The 22,841-nt window shown below is 31.2% G+C and overlaps 2 long non-coding RNA genes across 2 annotated transcripts; both read left to right on the top strand.

The window, feature by feature from the left end:
- Positions 1–16,130: 16,130 nt before the first annotated feature.
- On the top strand, positions 16,131–20,191 carry LOC145797312 (uncharacterized). The gene is made up of 4 exons (XR_014338678.1): positions 16,131–16,214; positions 16,316–16,491; positions 18,454–18,536; positions 19,421–20,191. It is a non-coding gene; the product is annotated as an uncharacterized LOC145797312 (long non-coding RNA).
- Positions 20,192–21,074: 883 nt separating this feature from the next.
- On the top strand, positions 21,075–22,345 carry LOC145797311 (uncharacterized). The gene is made up of 2 exons (XR_014338677.1): positions 21,075–21,863; positions 22,118–22,345. It is a non-coding gene; the product is annotated as an uncharacterized LOC145797311 (long non-coding RNA).
- The last annotated feature ends 496 nt before the right edge of the window (positions 22,346–22,841 follow it).

The following is a 22,841-nucleotide window of genomic DNA, read 5'->3' on the forward strand; positions in this document are numbered from 1 at the left end:
AAGATTTTCTCTTTTAAGATCGCATTTGTATCACCCTTGATAATTTAAGGGATTTTTATTGATAAATCCCATTTAGAAGTGTCTTTACCTAAGAAGTTCATGAAGGAAGTTTTTAACTCACTTAGTCCCATGTATTTATACTTTTATTTCATAATATCTTTTTTTTTTATTTACATTATTTTCTTAGACACTTATACCCTTTTATTTAATATTGATATTTAATGTTGCTATTGAATGTGGAGAGAGAAGGGAAATGACCAAGGTATAGGAAATTTCACACACAAATTAAATAATATTGATGTTATTATTTTATATTATTTTATAATGTGAATATATTTTTAATTGACGACACATTAAAAATAATGTGAATATTCTCTCCCATCTGATGTGAATATATTTTTAATTGACAATACATTAAAAATAATATGAACATTCTCTCTCATCTGATGCGAACATTCACAACACCTTTTCGAAAAATTCTCTCTTATCTAAGGTAGTGATGTGAATGTTTATAACATGTGAATCTTCTTATTTTTAATTGACAACACATTAAAAATAATGTGAACATTTTCTCTCATCTGATGTGAACGTTCACAACACCTTTTCGAAAAATTCTCTCATCTAATGTAGTGATGTGAATGTTCACAACATGTTATATTTTTAATTGACAACACATTGTTATTCACAACATGTAGTGATGTGAGCGTTCACTTTCGTATGCTTTAGTATGAATATTCACATCATGTAATTGACAACACAATGAGAAAAATTCATTTCAAATTAATGTGAATATATTGATGTGAATATTCACATCATCTAATTGACAACACAATGACAAAAATTCATTTCAAATTAATATGAATATAATGACAGTCAACATCCTGATGTATGGGAACTACCAACACATAATAACAATCAACATTAAATTTCAATATTAATAGGGAGTATGAGAGATTGGGGGTGTTTTGGGTTCTTGTCTCAAATAGGATCTAACGGAATAGTTAAAGGAAAATGCTAGAGGTCCCAAATTTTCTACCAAATAAATGACCAAATGTCTCACATGGGTGTGGGGCCTACAAAATTGCGGACCCCACACCCATGTGAGACATTTGGTCATTTGTTTGGTAGAAAATTTGGTGTCCCTAGCATTACCCATAGTTAAAAAGAATATAAGTTGGATGGAATAAAACTCTTAAAAAGAGAATTTATCAAAAAAGCTCCCATAATTTAATTTCATTTACATTACTCTTTTCATGTCATTTCATTTTATCTTTTCATATATTTTTGATAAGAGTGGTGTTACATACACCAATTAATGTATTAACTAGTGTTATGATATTATTATTAACCCCACTCATTATACAAATTACAAATATAAAAAATATCTTAAATTAATCACTACAACAAAAAAGGTCTATGGTGACAAAAACGCGTGACGAAAAAATAGTTCGTCTCCAAATATACATGTTTTAGTGATGAAAATAAGATTTCGCCTCCAATTGTACTATTTTTAGAGACGAAAACCAAATTTCGTCACCAAATGCTTAAAATCAAATAAAACAATAGGTGACGAAAATTTTATTCGTCTCTAAATTTTATTTTTCGTCACAAAACAATTTCCCGCCCTTGGAAAATTTGGTGGAAGATTTGGCGCCATTTTGGAGATGAAATTTGTCGTCACCATTGTAAAAAAATTTAGAGAGGAAATAATTTCGTCTCCAAATGTATTATGTTTAGAGAGGAAAACCAAATTTCGTCACCAAATGCTTAAAATCAATAAAAAATACAAGAAATCTAGGCTATTGTGACAAAATTTGGTGACGAATATTTTTGTCTTAAAATTTAAGCCAAAGATGACGAAATATTAATTTTGTCGTTTGTTTTAATTTTTCTCAAAAGTATAGGTGACGAAAATAAAATTTTGTGTGCAAAAATGAGGCGCCAATTTCATTTGCATTGGCGCGAATTATTTTAGCTCATTGGAGACAAACATTTTTTGTCACAAAATTTAATTTTTTTTGTGACGAACGTAATTTGTCGCCAATAAATTCCATACCTATTAAACGATGTCGTTGCATATTTCCATTTATTAGGCGACAAATATATTTTTGTCTGGGAAGGATAAGTTATGGAAGACGAAAATATTTCGTCATCAATAAACACTCCATCATGCAGACAATGTCATTTCATCTTTCTATTAAATAGGCGACAAATATATTTTTGTTTCAGAAGAATAAGTTGTGGGAGACGAAAATATTTCGTCACAAATAAATTCTAATTGATTGCGTGACGAATACATTTTTCATCTCATAAAGTTAAGTTGTGGAAGACAAAAATATTTCATCACCAATAATAAATTCTTTGTTCTGGTATTGAAGGATACAAAAATATTTTATCACTAATCATTTCTCTTTATTAAAATGCCATGGTTTTGTGTTTCGAAGCATTGAAACTGTGACCCCAAGAGATACACTCTAACGCTTATCACTCATTTTCATGTACACGGACCTTGAAGTCGTGACCCAAGAAGACACTTTCTACAAACCCTCATTTCTCTCTCCCACTTGAGTCTACTCCTCTCTCACAAGTATTGAAGTCGTGACTCAAGAAGACACTCTATAAACCATTTCTTCTATTTCGCGCAAAAGCCCCTCTCTTCTGTCTCACACTTAAGCCCTTCGTGCATGCCAACATTGAAGTTATTATCCAATAAGGCACCCTATGTACGCAAGCACTTTTTCTCATTGTCTGAACCAACTCTACCCTTTCCGTCTAGAACACCTATTTCAGAAAAATCAAAGGTCAAAACCTCTCTCCAAAAAAAAAAAAAAAAAAAAGATAATTAATGTAGCTATTTTTTTGTGAGAAAAAATACAGAGAAACAAATAATAAAAAATTTGTAATTTTCAAAATTAATAGAAAAACATTATCTTGTTTAGTATGAAGTTTTCAATAATTAATTTTTAAAATTTGGTGATAAAATTTATTTTCGTTTTAGAATGTAACCCAAACATGACCAAATATTACTTTTGTCGTTTCTTTTAATTCTTCTCAAAACTGTAGGAGACGAAAAAATAAATTCATCAGAAAAAAAAAGAGGCTCCAATTTTTTTTCTTGTTGGCGCCAATTATTTTAGCTCATTGGAGACGAACATTTTTGTCACAAATTTTAAAGTTTTTTGCGACAAAAGGAATTCGTCACCAATAAATTCGAAACTTATTAGACGATGTCGTTTCATTTTCTTATTTATTTGGTGACAAATATATTTTTTGGCTGGGAAGGATAAGTTATGGAAGACAAAAATATTTCGTCACCAATAAACTCTTCATGCTCATTTTATCTTTCTGTTAATTAGGCGACAAATATATTTTTGTCTCGGAAGGATATGTTTTGGGAGACGAAAATATTTCGTTGTTAATAAATTCTCCATGTGTTGTGTTGCATTTTGAGTGATTGTGCGACGAATATATTTTCGTCTCATAAGGTTAAGTTGAAGGAGACGAAAATATTTCATCACCAATAAATTCTCCATCCCCACACAACGTTGTTTTTGTATTTTTGTTGATTAGGCAACGAACATATGAGTTTGAGACGAAAATATTTTATCCCTAATCATTTCTCTTTATTAAAATGTCGTCAGAAACTAAGAGATCACTCTCACCTTAATCACTTACTTTCACACACACACAAATACTAAAGTCGTGACCCGAAAAGACACGTCTACAAACCCACATTTCTATCTCGCACTTGAGTCTCCTCTCTCACAAGTATTGAAGCTGTGACTCAAGAAAATAATCTCTATAAACCATCTCTTCTATTTCGCACTAAAGCTCCTCTATTCTCGCCGTTTGTGCATGCAAACATTATTATCCAAGAAGACATTTTGTGCAAAGCTATTATTCTTTCTCATAGTAAACCCCTCACCACAATATGAAAAAAATAATAATAATAATTAAACAAAGAAACAAAATACAAGAAATCTAGGCTATTGTGACAAAATTTGGTGACGAATTTTTTTTTGTCTTAAAATTTAACCCAAGGATGATAAAATATTAATTTTGTCGTTTGTTTTATTTTTTCTCAAACGTATAGGAGACAAAAAAAAATTTCATCTGCAAAATTTAGGCGTCAATTTTATTTGCTTTGGCGCGAATTATTTTAGCTCATTGGAGACGAACATTTTTGTCACAAAATATATATATTTTTTGTGACGAACGTAATTTGTCACCAATAAATTTCCTATCTATTAAACGATGTCGTTGCATATTTCCATTTATTAGGCGACAAATATATTTTTGTCTAGGAATGAGAAGTTATGGAAGACGAATATGTTTCGTCACCAATAAACACTCCATCATGCAAACGATGCCGTTTCATCTTTCTATTAAATGAGGGACAAATATATTTTTGTCTTGGAAGAATAAGTTGTGGGAGATGAAAATATTTAGTCACTAATAAATTCTGATTGATTGCACAATGAATATATTTTTCATCTCATAAGGTTATGTTGTGGAAGACAAAAATATTTCATCACCAATAATAAATTCTCTGTTCTTGTATTTAAGAAGACAAAAACATTTTTTCACTAATTATTTCTCTTTATTAATATGCTATGGTTTTGTGTTTCGGAGCACTAAAACCGTGACCCCAAGAGACACACTCTGACCCTTATCACTCAATTTTATGTGCACGGACACTCAAGTCGTGACCCAAGAAGACACTTCCTACAAACCCTCATTTCTCTCTCGCACTTGAGCCTACTCCTCTCTCACAAGTATTGAAGTCGTGAAGCAAGAAGACACTCTGTAAACTATTTCTTCTATTTTCGCACTAAAGCCCCTCTTATACGTCTCACACTTAAGCCCTTCATGCATACCAGTATTAAAGCTATTATACAAGAAGGCACCCTATGCAAAACTGACTATTCTTGCTCATAGTGAAGGCGCCTCTTGCATAAGCACTTTTTCTTATTGTCTGAACCAACTCTACCCTTTCCGTCTAGAACACCCATTTTAGAAAAATCGCAGGTCAAAACCCCTCTCCACAAAAAAAAAAAAAAAAAGAAAATAATTAATGTAGCTATTTTTTTTTTTGTGAGAAAAAAAAAACAGAGGAAAAATTAATAATAATTTTTTAATTTTCAAATTAATAGAAAACATTACCTTGTTTAGTATGGAGTTTACAATAATTAATTTTTAATTTTTAATCTATATGTTTTTAGTGAACATTTTTTAATATTATAATTTTTTGTTCCTTTTTTTTTTAACTTTTTAAATCCCTTTAATTTAGATGAGAGCAAATTGCAGCAGTTGTCTGGGTACTTTGGTCCTTGTGTCATATAAATGGTATGTGCCATATCTATATCTATCTATCTATCTATCTATCTATCTATCTATCTATCTATCTATCGATCTATATCTATCTATCTATCTATCTATCTATCTATCTATCTATCTAACTATCGATCTATATCTATTTATTTATCTATATCTATATCTATATATATATATATATCTATACTATATATTAAGCAAAAGGGGGTTTTTAACCCCAAGGCCTGTGGGAGTTTCAATCTCCTAATCCTAATTTTCTAATTTTTTGATTTAAAAAAAAAACCTCAACATTTATTGACTTCTCACAACCCACAATCCCTTTTGACTTCTCTCATAATTATTGCAACACCCTTTTGAATTTCTCCCATATACTATAGTTACACACAAAAATAAAAAATAAAAAGATAAGAATTTAGCTATAGATCTCAAAAAGATATAACATCTAAATTTGAATTGTGATTTAATAATATAATTATGTATTTTTTTTATGTATATCTATCAAAATTTTAAATCATTTAATAGGACAAATTAATCAATTTTCCAAAATTATTGATTTTTAATTTACAAAATAGATTAAAAAAAACTATTGACTAATTTATTTATTTAATAACAAAAATATTTCATAATCTCTCCCTCCTAATCTCTCTCACAAATTTTCAAAAAAAAATATTAAAACTTGCATTCATTTTTTCTTCCCCAAAAAATCAGATAATATTTTCTTTTAAAGTTGTAGACATCTACCTATATTTTATATATTACATTATAACATAACCAAAAAAACTAAAAAACTAAAAAAAAATCTTTAAAGTTTACCTAAATAAACTTTAAATCAATAAAACTTACATGTCTATCACATATCTAACTCACATCATAACTTACGTAAATAATAATAATTAAAAACAAATGAAAATCACAGATAAATTAAATTTTTAAAAAAAGATACCCACAACTCCATCTTAAATAAATTGAAAAAAAAATATCCGAATAGAAATCACACAAAAATAAAAATAAAAAAAGAAGAAGATATATCTATCTATCTATCTATACTATATATTAAGCAAAATGGGGTTTTTAATCCCAAGCCTTGTGGGAGCTCCAATCTCCCAATCTAAATTTCTTGATTTTTTGATTTAAAAAAAATAAAAATCTTAGTATTTATTAACATCTCCCAACTCCCAAGTTTTACCCTCATAATAACACTTTAATGCATTAAGAACAAGCATAAAAAAAACTTCTTTAAAATCCAACACATATGAATTCCTTGAAAAGTTTCAACACATATGATTATTATCCCTCATAATAACACTTTAAAACATTAAGAACAAACATAAAAAAATTTCTTGAAAAGTTCAACACATATAATTATTATCAAAATATTAAACTTTAATATAATATAATAAAAAAAAGACATTTAATTCCTTGAAAAGTCCAACACATATGATTGTTATCAAAATATTAAACTTTAATATAATATAAAAAAGGAAAAAAAGAAGACATTTAAAAAAAACATTTAAAAATCACAATTCACATATATAGATAATTATAAACACAATAAAATAGGAGGGCATTCATGTCTACACTTTTTTTTTTTTTATAAGATCTCATCCAAAATATCTAAAACAGACATAAATTTTTATAAAATCTATCTATCTATCTATCTATCTATCTATCTATATCTTCTATATATTAAGAAAAATGGGGTTTCTAACCCCAAGCCCTGTGGGAGCTCCAATATCCCAATCTAAATTTCCTGATTTATTTATTTTTAAAAAAAAAGCTCAGCATTTGTTGACTTCTCACAACCCACTTTTTGACTTCTCCTATATCTACTCCTACGCCCTTTTCAACTTCTCTCATACACTATGGCTAGTGACGAGATTGTTAAATTATTTTTATAAAAAAATCTTTAAAAAAATAATTTGTATATTAAAAAAATATCTAAAACAAACATAAATTCTTATTAAATCTATCTATCTATCTATCTATCTATATCTATATATTAAGGAAAATGGGGTTTCTAACCCCCAATCCTTGTGGGAGTTCTAATCTCCCAATCTAAATTTCCTGATTTTTTGATTTAAAAAAAAAAATCTTAACATTTATTAACTTCTCCCAACCCCAAGCCTTACCCTCATAATAACACTTTAATTCATTAAGAACAAGTATAAAATTTTTTTTTTGAAATTCAACACATATGAATTTCTTGAAAAGTCTCAACACATATGATTATTATTCCTTATAATAACACTTTAATACATTAAAAACAAGTATAAAAAATTTTTCTTGAAAAGTCCAACACATATGATTATTATCAAAATATTAAACTTTAATATAATATAATAAAAAAGAAAAGACATTTAATTCCTTGAAAAGTCCAACACACATGATTATTATCAAAATATTAAACTTTAATATAATATAAAAAAAGGAAAAAAACAAGACATTTAAAATAAAAAAATAAAACATTTAAAAATTGCAATTCACATATATAGATAATTGTAAACACAATCCGTTCATAGCACGGGTGATATGCTAGTCTATACTATATATTAAGCAAAAGGAGGTTTTTAAGCCACAAGCCTTGTGGGAGGTCTAATATCTCAATCATAATTTTCTAATTTTTTGATTTAAAAAAAAAATCTCAGCATTTATTAATTTCTCCAAATCCCCATGTCTTTTGGGAGATTTGGTCAAAACCCCCCTCATAATTATTTAATCGTTTTATTTACTATTTTAATGGTTCTTCTTTACAATTATTTTTTTTATTATGAAAAAAATATTATTGTAATTAGATAGCATAAAAATATTTGTGATTTGTATGATTGAAGTTATCTCATTTTTTGATGTATTTGGTCTAGCAAAAAAAAAAAATTATAATTTGTATTTGGTTTAGCAATTTCTTCTTTTGTATACTATTTTAATGGTTCTTTTGATTGAAGTTATCTCCTTTTTTTATTTGTATTTGGTCTAGTCAAAAAAAATTATAATTTGATTTTTTAATATGATTGAAGTTAGATAAATATAAACACTCACAAAGAGAAAAATGTGTTTGTAGTTAGTTCAACAGTTCTTTTTTTTAATTTGATTATAGTTAGTTCAATGGTTCTTTTTTTTTTTTTTTTTAATGTGATTGTATTATAATTAGTTTAATGGTTCTTTTTTTTCATTTATTTTTTTTATTATGGGAAAAATGTGATATGATTGTAGTTTGTTCAATGATTCTTTTTTTTAATGTGATTGTATAGTAGTTAGTTCAATGATTTTTTTTTTCATTTATTTTTTTTATTGTGAGAAAAATGTGATGTGATTGTAGTTTGTTCAATGGTTTTTTTTTAATGTGATTTAATCATTTTAACGATTCTTCTTTATAATTAATTTTTTTTATTATGAAAAAAATATGATTGTAATTAGACAGCATAAAAATATTTGTGATTTGTATGATTGAAGTTATCTCCTTTTTTTATTTGTATTTGGTCTAGCCAAAAAAAAAAAAAAAAATTGTAGTTTGATTTTTTAATATGATTGAAGTTAGATAAATATAAACACTCACAAAGAGAAAAATGTGATTGTAGTTCAATGGTTATTTTTTTTAAATGTAGATTGGTCAGAAGAATGTCTATACCTTTCAAAAGGTAAAAAAAAGGGGGTAAATTACATTGACACCCCCTGAGGTTTATGTTTATTACACTTCTCCCCCTCACCTTTTGAAAATTGTATCTCCCCCCCCTGAGGTTTAAAGTTTCATTGCAGATTCCCCCTTAGCCCTTTCAATTTTTTTAAATACCAATTTTACCCTCATTGGGTAAATTACATTGACACCCCTCATATTTTAGAAATTATAATACCCTCCTTAAGGTTTAAAGTAATATTACCAATTGCCCCTTGGTTAGTATTAGTTGGAAAAAAAATTCATTGAAAAAAAAAATTAATTGGAAAAAAATTAATTGAAAAAAAAAATTTGTTAGTAAAATTTTTAAATTTTTGTTTAAAACCAACGTAAACTCATTTTTTGAATTTACGTTTTTTTCCTCAAATTTACAAACTGAGACAACCATTTATAAACCAAAAAAATTATCAAACAAGTTTTTATGAAAGTTTTTAAAATTTTTATAAATATAAATTGAAAATTGAAAACGAAATGGTTACCAAACAGGTTTTAGATGGTAAAAATATCGTAAAATTAACAAATAATTAAATTAGTTATCAACATAAGAAATGACTTATCAAAATATTCTTAGGCTATGTATGGTTTGATTTTTCGAAATTTTTTTAAAAAATTAAAAATTAATTTGGTTAAGAAATAAAAAAATAAAAAAAATATTTTCATTTTGTTTAAAAAATAATTTTTTTATTTCTTATTTCTTGACCAAATTAATTTTTCATTTAAAAAAAATCTAAAAATCAAACCATACATAGCCTAAGAATCTTTTGATAAGTCATTTTTTATGTTGGTAACTTATTTAATTATTTGTTAATTTTACGATATTTTTACCATTTGAGACCTGTTTGGTAACCATTTTGTTTTCAGTTTTCAATTTATATTTACAAAAATTTAAAAAACTGTCATAAAAGCTTGTTTGATAATTTTTTTAGTTTATAAATGATTGTCTTAGTTTGTAACCTTGATGTAACGCCCTCAAAATAATAACAATAAACCCATCAGATAAGACATAAGTATTACATGTTAACCTCATAACAAAATGCCCTACGGGCTTACAGCTTTCCAAGTTAACACTTGGTTACAACAAAGAGTTCTAACTCGTTTACACATTAAGCCCTTGGCTTGAAATTACATGTAATACATCAAAAGTAAAACGACAAAACTATGCCCGCCACTAGCCTCCCAGCTACGTCCTTGGAGGTGGCATGCTTCCTGTACCTGAAAATGATATTCCCATATAGGGTGAGCCACAGCCCAGTAGAAATACACTAAACCAACCATGGACAATGACTAAAACATTAGCAATTGATAGTTGGTCAACACTGATTCAATCACATAAATTACATATTTATGTCAACGACTTACAAGTCCCAATTACTTTTCATTTTCCCTTTTTCAACAGATAAGCATGCTAGCTCTATCATCATTTCCACAGATATGTATAAAAACTATATCTCACATTCAGATAAGCATAAAAGCTATATCCACATTCTCAACAGATATGTATATCAACAATATCCACAGATAAGCATACAAGCTGTATCCACACTCTACAACAGATATGTATATCAACAATATCCACAGATAAGCATACAAGCTGTATCCACACTTCACTTCACAAAGATAAGCATATGAGCTCTATCTTCACTTCTCTAGACAAGCATATGAGCTCTGTCTACGGAGTACATCCCCTATCTCCTCCAAATACCTATCCGGTTTAGAGGTCCATCCCCTATCTTCCCCTAAACCGCGGAGTACATCCCCTATCTCCTCCTCTACACATAACGCATATAAACACATTGGTTCTATATACAATCACACAATACAAACAATTAATGTATTCTTGCAACTGTCAAGTTCCATAACACATTCCATTGATTAGTTTCAGTTTGCCTAATCAACATACATTGTCTACAACAATCACGACTATCCTCCACCGATAGCCCCAAGCAGTTATTTCTAAAACAGAAAATAAATGCACAAATGGATATTCAATCAACATTTCATTTCCTCATTTCTCACCAATTAATTATCCCAATTAATTAAACAATGTAATTAGGTCATTTTCCATAATTACCATTTCAACCCTTAGGTTCCATTTTCATCAATGATTCAACAATCATTCTATTTTTCTATGCCAAACATGCATCTAGGTTTATGATGAGTAAAACCCCAACCTTTGTAAAATTACACAAAAGCCCCAAACTTTCACAAATTACCAAACCAAGCCCAACATCTCAAAATACCAAAATTTAAAGACAAAACCCATAGAGAGGAGTAGGTTATCCCTACCTCAAATTCGGAGTCCCAAAGGAGAAGACGACAAAACCCAACGTGCTCCAAAACCCGAGATTTTCAGATTAAAATGAAGCCCTCGACGATCAACAACTTTTTTGTAAAGGCCAAAGGTGAGCAAATCACTCCTACTAGATCAAAACCTAGAGAGAAGGTAGTATCTAGAGAGAAAGACTCAACAATGGTGTTTTTGGAAAAGTAAGAGAGAGAAGAGAAAGTGAAAAAGTGATTTAAAGAGTCACAAATTTCGGAACTTAAACCCAGTCTTCCGCTCGAGCGTAAAACACCCCGCTCGAGCGGCCACTCACAGACTTCCGCTCGAGCGGCCAACCTCCCGCTCGAGCGCAGAATGCTCTCGCCCAGCACTTTTGCAGAACCAGGCCTCCGCTCGAGCTCCCAACCCTACGCTCGAGCTCACAACACTGCACAACAAGATACTGGATGGATGTAATCTACGCTCGAGCGCCAACACCTCCGCTCGAGCGTACAGGCCAAAAATCTGGGCAACTAGTTTTGGTTTCTAAACTCAACCAACCTGTAACAAACCCGCTCAACACATCCTATAACTCAAATACAAAGTAAGAAAGGATGTAAACAAGATAATAAACAACTACCAACATCCACGGACACATGTCCGGATCACTATACAACAAGGGTAAACCCGGGATCGCTATACTTGAGAAAAAAAACGTAAATTCAAAAAATGAGTTTTCGTTGGTTTTTAAACAAAAATTTACAAATTTTTCTAACAAAATTATTTTTTCAATTAATTTTTTTCCAATTAATATTTTTTTATGATTTTTTTTCCAATTAATAATAAAAGTTTGTACGACGTGTATATGGCGTGCCGTTAATACATCAATTACACACGACGCACATACGATAACCGTAAAAAATATTACACTTTTCACAGTGCACAGAAAGTCAGTCGTTAAAAATATTAAATTTTTCACGACGCACAAAAAGTCAACCCTTAAAAATATTAAACTTTTTATGACGCATAATCTAAGTCGTTAATAATAAGATAAAAAAAATAAGCGCGAAAATATAAATTTTCTCCAAAAAAAAAAAAAAAAACGGCAAAATAAATTCTCTTATACGCTTTTTCCCCCAAGAATCTCTTTGGCTTCTAATTGGTTCTAATTTGGAAAGGGAACATAGAGAGGGAAGGGTTTCAATCTCTGTAAGACCGAATCGATCTCTCTTGTGTGTCTGAAATCAGAGTTATCCATCTCTTCTTCATGGTGTTCTTCCTGTAAGGAGTCCTTGAAAGCAACGATCACTACAAGAAATTACATTTTTGGCGACTACTTTTGGTGACGACGTCAATTTTTCATCGCCAAAAGTATATTTTTGGCGACATAGTGATCAATTTCGTTGGTAAAAGTATACCTTTACCGACGCAATTTGTTGTCGTCGCTAAAAAGGCATAACATTATTTTAGCGCCAAATTTTTTGGTTGGCGCCAAAATTTCAAAACTTTTACCTACGAGGCTTATGTTTTAGCAACACAATGAGCGTTGCTATTAGTGTGTTTACTTTTGACGATGACAAGTTGGCGTTGGCAAAAAGTTGAACATTTAGCGACGATAACACTATTCGTCGGTAAAAGTTTGCTAGTGAAACAAGGTGATCTAGTGATTTGTGTTTTTATTATAACTTTTGAAAGAATTTTAAATATTCTAGTTATTGAATTGTAAAATTAATGTGATCATTGAATTAGATCACAAAAATGAACCCATCAAGCCCAAACACACTCTTTAAGTTGAGATGGTTAATTTGAGATAATTTAGAAAAGTGGTTAGATTATCAATTTCAGTATGTTTAGTTTTATTTTCATAAACTAGTTTCAAATTTTTTTTCTAAAAAATTAAAAAAAAAAATTGGGTGAAAAATTATAAAATACTTATTATTTTTGTATAATTTTATCTTTTAGGTCATAAATAATTTTTAAAATTTTAAAAATATATTTTTTATTTTTATTACTCTCAAATTAATTTTAATTTTTTCAAAAAAAACAAATCTAAAAATTGTTTCGGATATATATATTTTTTTAAGTGTGATCTGCCTTTGGTGAGGCAGTGGCAATTTCCCTCCCAAAATTCCACCCCTCCCCTCCCCTCCCCTCTCTTTTTTTTTTTTTTTTTCCCTTCATCATCAAATCTCCCCTCATCACTCTCTACGATTTCACTCTTGCACACCCTTCTCTCACAATTCGTAGTTCTCTCTTCCTCATGATTTCACTCTTGATCACTGGGTTTGTGTCGTTTGCTGCTGCCGTGCGAGACGGTCGGTGCTTCACTCTGCCCCTATAGATTTGTTCCCTTTTTGCTTTGTATCTCTCTCTCTCTCAATTTCTTAAATTATAAATAGCTTTGATTTTTATTTTGTCCCTTTCCCAGACTATACAGTCAATTGGAGTGAAGCGTTAAGTAGTAAATTTAATTAATTCCCAGTGATCGAAACTTGACAACGACGACGAAGGTGTGCACGTTAAACCAGTAGAGAGAGAGAGAGAGGAGCCGTGTTGTGCCCTGTATCTGGATGCGACTCGATCGGTGATGCCTAAGATGAAGCATCTGCTGCGAAAGCTTCACATCGGCGGTGGCTGCAACAACGGCAACCACCACCCGTCGCCGCCGCAGATGGCGGAAGTGACGCCGCCGTCGTCTTCTTCTTTTGCTTCGTTGGAATCGGCATTGATGAGAATCAGAGCGGTTGAGTCGGCGGAGAATTCAGTTGATTTCAATTTCTTTGAAGAGGAGTTTCAGGTACAACTTGCCCTAGCGATCAGTGTTTCCGACTACGATTCACGCTAAGATCCTGAAACGGTGCAGATCAAGGACGCCAAGCAGATTAGCTCAGGGTGTGTGCCCTCTGAAATCCTGACTGAGTCTCTCTCTTCGGTATTGGGTAATGCTTTAATTTTGTTTTTTACATTGCATATGGAAATCTTTTGTATGTGCTTTGGTTGCATTTATTGGCAAATTTGATCGAATTGCTTCAATATTCTTACTCCAGATCTGTGTTTTTTTGTTTATAGATATTAATGAGTCACATTTCAATTTTATATTTGATTCATAGCTTCAAATTGATTAGATTCTACTATAGTTATTTTTGTGTACATACGTACCAAGGTTTCAAATAATGGTGGCATTGATGCGGTTTTGAGGTGTAACGGGCTTAGCATAACTGGTGCGGCAACCAAAGCTGTGAAATTGCATTTGTTGAGGTTTAAAATGTCTTTTTAAGTGGATTTAGTACTAAATTTTATATGATTTTTAATGGTGTCGTAATGACCAGTTAGGGGTATTACATGAATTTATCTGTTTTAGAGAAATGAATCCAGATGTTGTCATTCAAATAATAATAAATCACTACTAAGGACAATTATGTGCAAAATACGATGATTATTTATTTATCATTTGATAAAGCGCATGTTGGGTAGTTGTTTATTAAGTTTGGTTAGTCACATAGTCATTCTATGCCAATTAATGGTGTAAATCTGAGTTTGGGGGTGAAGGAACTTATATTATGGAATTACTGCTGATGCTTTCATTTTGGAATAATTTGTGATATCTACAACTATACAAAAATGCATATTTACTCAAACTATTAAATCTTAATGATAAAAACCGGATGGCACATGCTTGATTGAAACACATGGTTACACCTCTCTCCATGCGTGTGCATGCAACATATTACTCTCTTTTCTCCATGTTCAATTTCTATACCAATATTGATACTACATAAAGAACTTTGAATCTGGTATGCACTTACTAGTTCTTGTATTAAAGCTACTACAGGTTATTGTTGTTGTCTTCTTTAGCTTAATACACATGAATAACTGAAAGTCTGGAATTTTTATTTTTTAATCTTTCATAAAATTGCAGTGATTCTTTTTGATGGTGTGAAGTATAGTATATATATATATTTGGGCTCTAATTGAAGCTGATAACTCTGCGACATAGGTTTTGAGGCAATTTGATAAATGACATGACCCTTCATGTAGGTGTGATGTTTTGCAAAAGGATCAAGTCTTGGAGAATCATGTCCATTGTTAACATCATATAAATGCTCCTAATTAACATAGTGTAGTGTATATTTGATAATTTGACTTGCAGTCAATCCAAAGAGAAGGCAACAATAGATATGCACCAAATTCCATTCAAAAAAACAATAGAAGATTATATTCATATTACTCTAGGACATATCCTTACTAGTCAAATTATTGCTGCTAAAATTATTTGTTGGTCAATATAACCTCTAGAAAAATGAGTAATACAAGTGGGGCAGCAGTGAAGACAATGGTGAACAAATATTAAGTTTTGTTGTCTAGGCTTGATTATTCATATAAATGGAGAGATTGAAGAGATGTGTACCATAGAATTAAGGTTAAGAGATGGTCTAATTGGAGAAGGGATTCAGTTGTATTGTGTATTCAAGGTATACAACTGCAATTAAAATTTAATTTTTAGGAAAGAACCATTTTCTATTGGAGAGAATGTTGTGTAATCAATGATCACATAGGGCGAGCATGGTAGAAACTGAGATCTTTAGATTGATATATGGGAAGGCAATAAAGGATAAAATTAGGAATTAGTGTTTTCTTAAGATTGTGCAAGTAGAATTCATTGGAGAGTGAGAGAAAACAAATTAAGATGGTTGGATAACATGCAAAAGAGATGATTGGTTGCATCATCTCTACCCTCTTTCTGATGTAGTTGATGCTACATCTACACATGTATTCCAAACCATTAATTTTGTTTATTTATCTGGCAGCCCTGATGATTAGGAGTGTTTCCTGGATTACTTAGGCTGTTTGCTCGAGGATGAAAGTAGCTAGTGTAATGGTGCTGATAGTGATCCAATTCATCCATCAAAATCTGTGGACTGCAAGCTTGCGCACTTGTCAGATGAAGTGGTGCACATTTTAATCCTTGCATTACATAAATTATTGTTTGGTACAGTTCTTTCCACAAAAGTTTATGCTGAATTTGATTTGTGTGACTTGGATGTGTGCAGTTTGATTCTTATATATTAATTGCGCCAGCTTTTGTACAAAAGTTATTCGCAGAAGCCAGTACTGACTCTGCAAGATGTCCATACTTGGCAAATCTTGAGATTGAAAGGAGGAAATTCTTGTTTGGAAAGGGAGATGATGACAAACTAATCGAGGCTCTAATGCAATATTTTTTCAGGTATAGTACAACCTTTATGAATTTCTTACTTTTTTGGGCAAATTACATATACCTCCCTTGAGGTTTAGCAAAATTACAGATACCCCCTGAGGTTTGAGAAATTACAGATACCCTTGAAGGTTATATTTGCATAACAAATTAGGAGGCAAATTGTTATGAAAATATAAACCTCAGGGGGCAATTTGTTATGAAAATATAAACCTCAGGGGGGTATCTGTAATTTCTGAAACCTCAGGGGGTATCTGTAATTTAGATAAATCTCGAGGGAGGTATATGTAATTTTTCCTAATTTTTTTGATGAACTATGGGAAAATGCTATATCACATGGACTCAGGTACAAGTGTCGGGCTTGTGCCTAAGCATTAGACCACCCTAACTCTAAATATTAGTATATAGGGATATGTATCCAAACTCTATGTTACATGAACATGTCTTGAACATTTAAATATATTACATATTGTATAATATTTTGACTTAATATGATATTAATTATTTAGAAATGTATTTGAAATCAAATAGAAATTGGGATTCAGGGGAAAAAGGGGATTTCTATCTCCTATCCACATGAGTGGCTATAAATTTATCTTTACTATCAAATGTAAGTCTTTTCTTCTTCTAACATCATAAAAAATTAGACGATCCAAGCTTCTAATTTTTCGGAAGTTGGACATGTTACACTTGTGAAATTCAGCCGTAACAGGCAGTGACTGCCCATGCCACGTGTGTGTGTGAAGCCATTAGATCAATCATGGCAGTTACCAAGCTTATGGCAGTTACCAAGCTTGAAGCAGTGAGATTTGACAGGGTATTCTAGGCATAGAAAAACTCGTGACAAAGTTTCAAAGAGTTGTGCGCTTTATATAATAGTATAGATATGTATTTTTTTTTTTTTTTGCAATTATAGTTTCAATAGTTTCATGATTCATACTATTGAATTTTATATATTAGCTATTCTTGTAAATTGTGGACGTTAAAAGTGACATAGATTACTTGTTTTTATATATTTATTATATGTCGTATATTTGAATATTATACATCAATTAGGCACCTCAATTAGGATTGTATATACTGGATTGATGAGACCTAAGAAAGTTTCATGTTTCGACAAATCTTGAACTTGCCTTGCCCCTTTTAAAACCTTGAGCTACATTACATTACTCTTGAAATCACTGGACTGATGAAAGCACACAAAGACAAAAATTGGTAGTTAGATTGTTCCAACAGAGTTTATTTATTTATTTATTTTTCTTGGAGACGGAGAGTTTATTAAATAGTGTAATTCTGCACAGGTTGATCAGCATACTAGTTTCTTTTTTATCACCTTTTAGCCGAGTATTTATGCATGTGTACATTCTCTTTGCTTCTCTTCCTAGAATACTCGTTGTTGTGTGTTTTTCAGAATGCTTTCTAATAGAGAATTAGCTAGACACTCTAGAAGAAGAAAACAAGCCCATTTGACTGAGCTAGAAACACAGGTTTTGTCCTTTATCTTGTCCCTTGGGACCCAGCCTATAACACTCTGCACTTTCTCATCAAAGAATACAACACATGTATTTGCTGCATTAGATAAGCCAACTGTCATGTACAGTAGTAACAAGAAATTACTCTCCAACAATGTAAATTTGAAAGAGGTTAGTCATATGTGCCCTTTCAACTCTGCTGCTTTTCCGGACAAGTAAATTTGGTTCTCTCTCTTAATTTAAAGTTTTTCCCCCCTCATCATCGTCAATTGAAATGTTGGAACTTGATTCTTTTGTATTTTTGCTTAAACACACTTCTTGAATTGGAAAAGAAGAAATCTTTAATTGTTATTCTAGTCCATGCTTCTAAAGGTAATTATATGCCACTTCTTGGTAATTTTAGCTCAACAGTTTGTTGCTGTTCTCTGTTCTGGTGTATCTGGTATATATGCTGTTCTGCTCTGCTAATCTGGTGTATGTGTAATTATCTACTCTGTTTTAGGTTAGATATGTTCAACAAAGATTGGATTCTACTCTCATCTATTCATTTTAGGCCCTGATTCTTGAAATCAAGTGATTATTAAGGTAAATGTTTTTCTTTTATTTCATTAGCATAAGAAATATGAATGAAATTATGGAATTCAGAATGTTTGAATTGTTTAGTATATTTAAGTGATTTACGGATTATAATTTTATAATTTTTATATTTTATAGTTTTGATTTTATTTTTTATTTGTATCTCATAATGCATGCTATCAACTTATTATGATATCTAACTTTTCGAGGGACTGCTCATATAACACCTAGCTTATTGATGAATTCAACCTTATATGTTACTTCTGTTAGATCGCCACTAATCCCAAAAGGTCAAGTTGTGTGGAAAGAGGCCCAACAATGCATATTGAGCTCTCCGACACCCTCGTCATGTGCAATCCCGTCTTGCATGTGGAGATGAAAACATCCTAACATGTGGAGAAGCAAAATGCCAACAAGGAAACAAATGCATATATAGACCTTGAACCTAAGACCTTTATTAACCTGTGGTTTGACACCTTATTAGACAAACACCAGTAGTCCAGAAAATTTAAGACCTTAGGAAAGGGGCCCAACAATCATTACTTTGCTCTCCAATACTGTCCCTTGGATTTATCTTTGAAAATGAATTTTCAGTTAGCCTTGATGCATCACTGCAGTATGTACTGAGCATTGTAGTCTATCATGGTTACTTGCACTTTTTTACCCCTTTATGTCATTTTCAAGTATGGCTAGTCAGAGTGTTAATGTAAATCATGTATGATGTATCCACTTCCTACCGTGTCAATACTGTCATGTATGATGTATCCACTTCCTAAGTTTCGTGCTTCTTGGGCTACTCACTGTGGGGCTATAACGTAATATGTGATGGTATATTACGTTTGATGGTGAACTAATTATTTGTGTTGAGTATTTCTAATACCGTTGAATTACAGTTCCAGGTCTGAGATGTACGCCTTATAATGGACCGCAATTGAAGTCATTCCAAGAGAGTTGGGTAAGTTCAATTTTTCCTTCCATAGCCAAAAAATTATCTCAATTTAATTTTTTATTATGCTATAACTATTTTAATTCTATCATTAGTGGAGGTTTGTCATCTCGTAATGAGGTCAAAGATAGAAGTCTACACTTCTTTTAACAACTAAGGCTGTTATCAACAAGTGAAGATGACAGAGCAAAAGGCACACTAATCATATTGAAAAAGTCTACATGCTAAATTGACAAGTAATTATGGGCTAACAAAATTGCAGTAAGGCCAAGTCCAATGCTTTGTAAGATAGATGATGACCCCCTGCCCTTCTCGTTCACCCTCCTCCCCCACACAATGTAAACTCGCCAAGTTATTTTTTTTGGTTTTGGGGATGGGCTTCATGAAATTGTATTGGTTAAAATTTGGTTTCGGTAATGGAGAAATGTTTTAAACATTGCGTAGCTATTAATGGATTTGTATTATTCTAGTGATTTTAAAATATTAAGGGTGAATATTGTGGAAAGAAACTGAAGGACATTTTTTTTTTTTGGTGAAGGATGGTATTTGCTTTGATGTCTCATATTTCATTTATTAGTGGAAGTTGTTTACTTTCCCTAGTGCTTCCACGCATTAATAGATATTTGATCAATAACAATTAGAGAGTGTTTGATTGTACGATTCGAGTTCATTAAATTGTATACTGCTGGTATATTCTATAAGTCATAATGGTCCATTCCATTTATTGCTAGTTGTATCCCCTGCAAGTTAGTGGGTTTGATGGTGTGGTTAATAATATATTCCCCACCCACCTCCAAAAAAGGAAAAAAAAATGTTTAGACTGGGCAGTATCATTTGTTAATCTTATTATTGTATTCACTTTCACATCTAATCAATGTCCATTTCCCTTCTTAGTACCATCTAGATGCTAATGCAGCTTCTTTGCAGTTATATTGAATTTTTTGATGCAATGCCAGTCCCTATGGCAATAGCACTCTCTAGCCAGCCTCTTCTTGGTTAGCCAGTAATGGTTAAACCATCAGAAGCTGAAAAAAATCTGGTTCAGTCTACCACAGCCACAGCTGGGGCTGTAGGTGGGCTCATAGGCCCCTATTTGGGGGGAGCTAGAAGAGTATGTTCCTTTCTATTGAGGTAAGAAACATCTTCTATTCCTTTCTTATGCTTTTTCTTATACATGGCTGTGTTGCTGCAACATTGTGTCCTTGCTGCCCAGGTGAAGAAACCACACTGGTTGTCTTACCCATGTGCTGCCACTGTCCATGTGACATGACCATAAAGAAAGGATTGGTTTTCCCTCAGCTGATGATTTTTCTTTAGTTTTTCATGTATGAATGTCTAAGTTGATTGGTTTACTTTTTGGGTTGAAAATTTTGCCCTAAATCTGGATGCTTTTAACATAATGCATCTGACCTTTCTCAATGATAAAAGTGTTTTTTTTTTTTCTTTTCTTTTCTTCTTCTTCTTCTTCTTTTTTTTTTTTAAATCTTTTCTGAATCCCAAATTAGGAACAAAAAGCGGACCTTGGAAATTGGTTTGGTCGGAGATAGAGTAGGAAAATGCCTGAACTCGTGCATAAGTTCTGAGTTCCATACTTTCCCCCTCTGTGTATAATGATGAATTCAAACATAATTTCATGATGGGGTAACTGTTTATGCTATGGAGATTCACAAGTACATAAAAGAAAATTATCTTATTTTGAAGTAAAATATGGCTTGATTCCATTAGTTCTAAAATTTCATGTTTATGTGCATTGGCAGAACATATTTTGCAAGGCTCTTGGAAATTTGATGTTGTTAGTTAGAATATATATTCCAATAATGTTGTCATACATTACAACACAAGTTCATCATAGAACTTTGGCAACATCACTCTCCTCAAAACAATTTTTGCATCCCAAGGATTGAGTGTTAAAGACCTTGTTGTTCTTTTAGTTGTAGTAATTTGTCTACTTGGTTGATTGTTAACTTGTTGTGCTTGCTGGTATGGCTCATTTGAGAGTTGTGTTGTTGTGTGTTTGGGAGACTTACCACTCACTTACGATGGTTGTTTTATGCTTCAAATGGTTTCATATATTTTTTTTACTAACTTGGTAATACAAAGGCAAAGCAGTGAAACATTTCAGATATTGAAATTGAACTTTTATTAGACTTTATGCAACTAGGATTAGATTGAGAAGATTTGTCAGTGAGAGTCCTAACTGTTGATTGGCTTTGATTTTGCTGTTTCTGCAATATTAACCTGGTGCTTCTCTTTTCTCTTTTTTCTTTTTTGCCCCTTGCAAATAGCGTGAAGATGTAGCTTATAATTCTGACTACGGAACCCCCATCCACACTCATTGATCTTCTTCCTTTCTCCAGTGGTGATGATAACTCAGCTTTAGCACCTGAGCGGTAAGCTATTACACATTAATGGGATGCACCTTGGGAGGGACCAATATAAGTTGTATGAACTTACGACACATTAATGGGATGCACCATTTGTGAATTAGCCTTAAAATTAATTTTTTGTTCTCATAATCTCAAAAAAAGTCTGTTACAGGGATAAATTGTATAATTGATCTAATTGTAAATTGATGAGTTACTAATGTTTTTAATCTTTTGTATAATTGATTAATTACTAAAACTTTTAATTTATTTTTTTGCAGATTGGATTAGAGTGGCATTTTTGACGTGCAATAATGATGTAATTTGCTTGAATGTTCATTTTTGTTTGATAAGGATACACATACTTTTTGGAGTTGCACTAGTTATTGTTGGATTTTTGGTGGAATTGAACAAGTTATAACTTTTGGATATTTTGTGGATATTTCACTATTTTATTGTATTAGGATGAAATTATTTGTAATGATGAATGGATATCTTCATTTTGTTAATTCGTAAATGTGTTGATAACAGGTTAGGTTAAGTTGTGATGGAATTGCTATATTCAACAGGTTTCAACATGAACAGGGTCATATTTGTTGAACTAAAATTTAGATTTTGATAAAATAGGTATATAATGTGGAAAAAAATATTATGGAATTATTGACAAAATTTTTCATCCCTAAAGAAGGTTTTTTTTTGTCTCTTATTTAGCTTAGGTGGATGATTAATTTTGTCATGAATTCTTTATTTCGTCGCTAAATGAATTTGTCGTGACAAAAAATATTGTCACATTTTGTCACTATTACCCTCAATGTGTGACGAATTTGTTTTGACATTATTTCATTATTTTTAATGACGAATTTATTTTTGTCTCTATTGGTAGCTTCTTTGACAAAAAATTTTCGTCTTCGTTTATATTAAACGTGACAAAATTATTTTGTGTCCATTTCTTATTTTTATGACAAAATACTTTTGTCTCTAATTTCTCTTTAAATGACAAAATAT

Source organism: Camellia sinensis, chromosome 8, assembly GCF_055761805.1.
Source record: "Camellia sinensis isolate YWXY chromosome 8, ASM5576180v1, whole genome shotgun sequence".
NCBI classification, from domain to species: domain Eukaryota; kingdom Viridiplantae; phylum Streptophyta; class Magnoliopsida; order Ericales; family Theaceae; genus Camellia; species Camellia sinensis.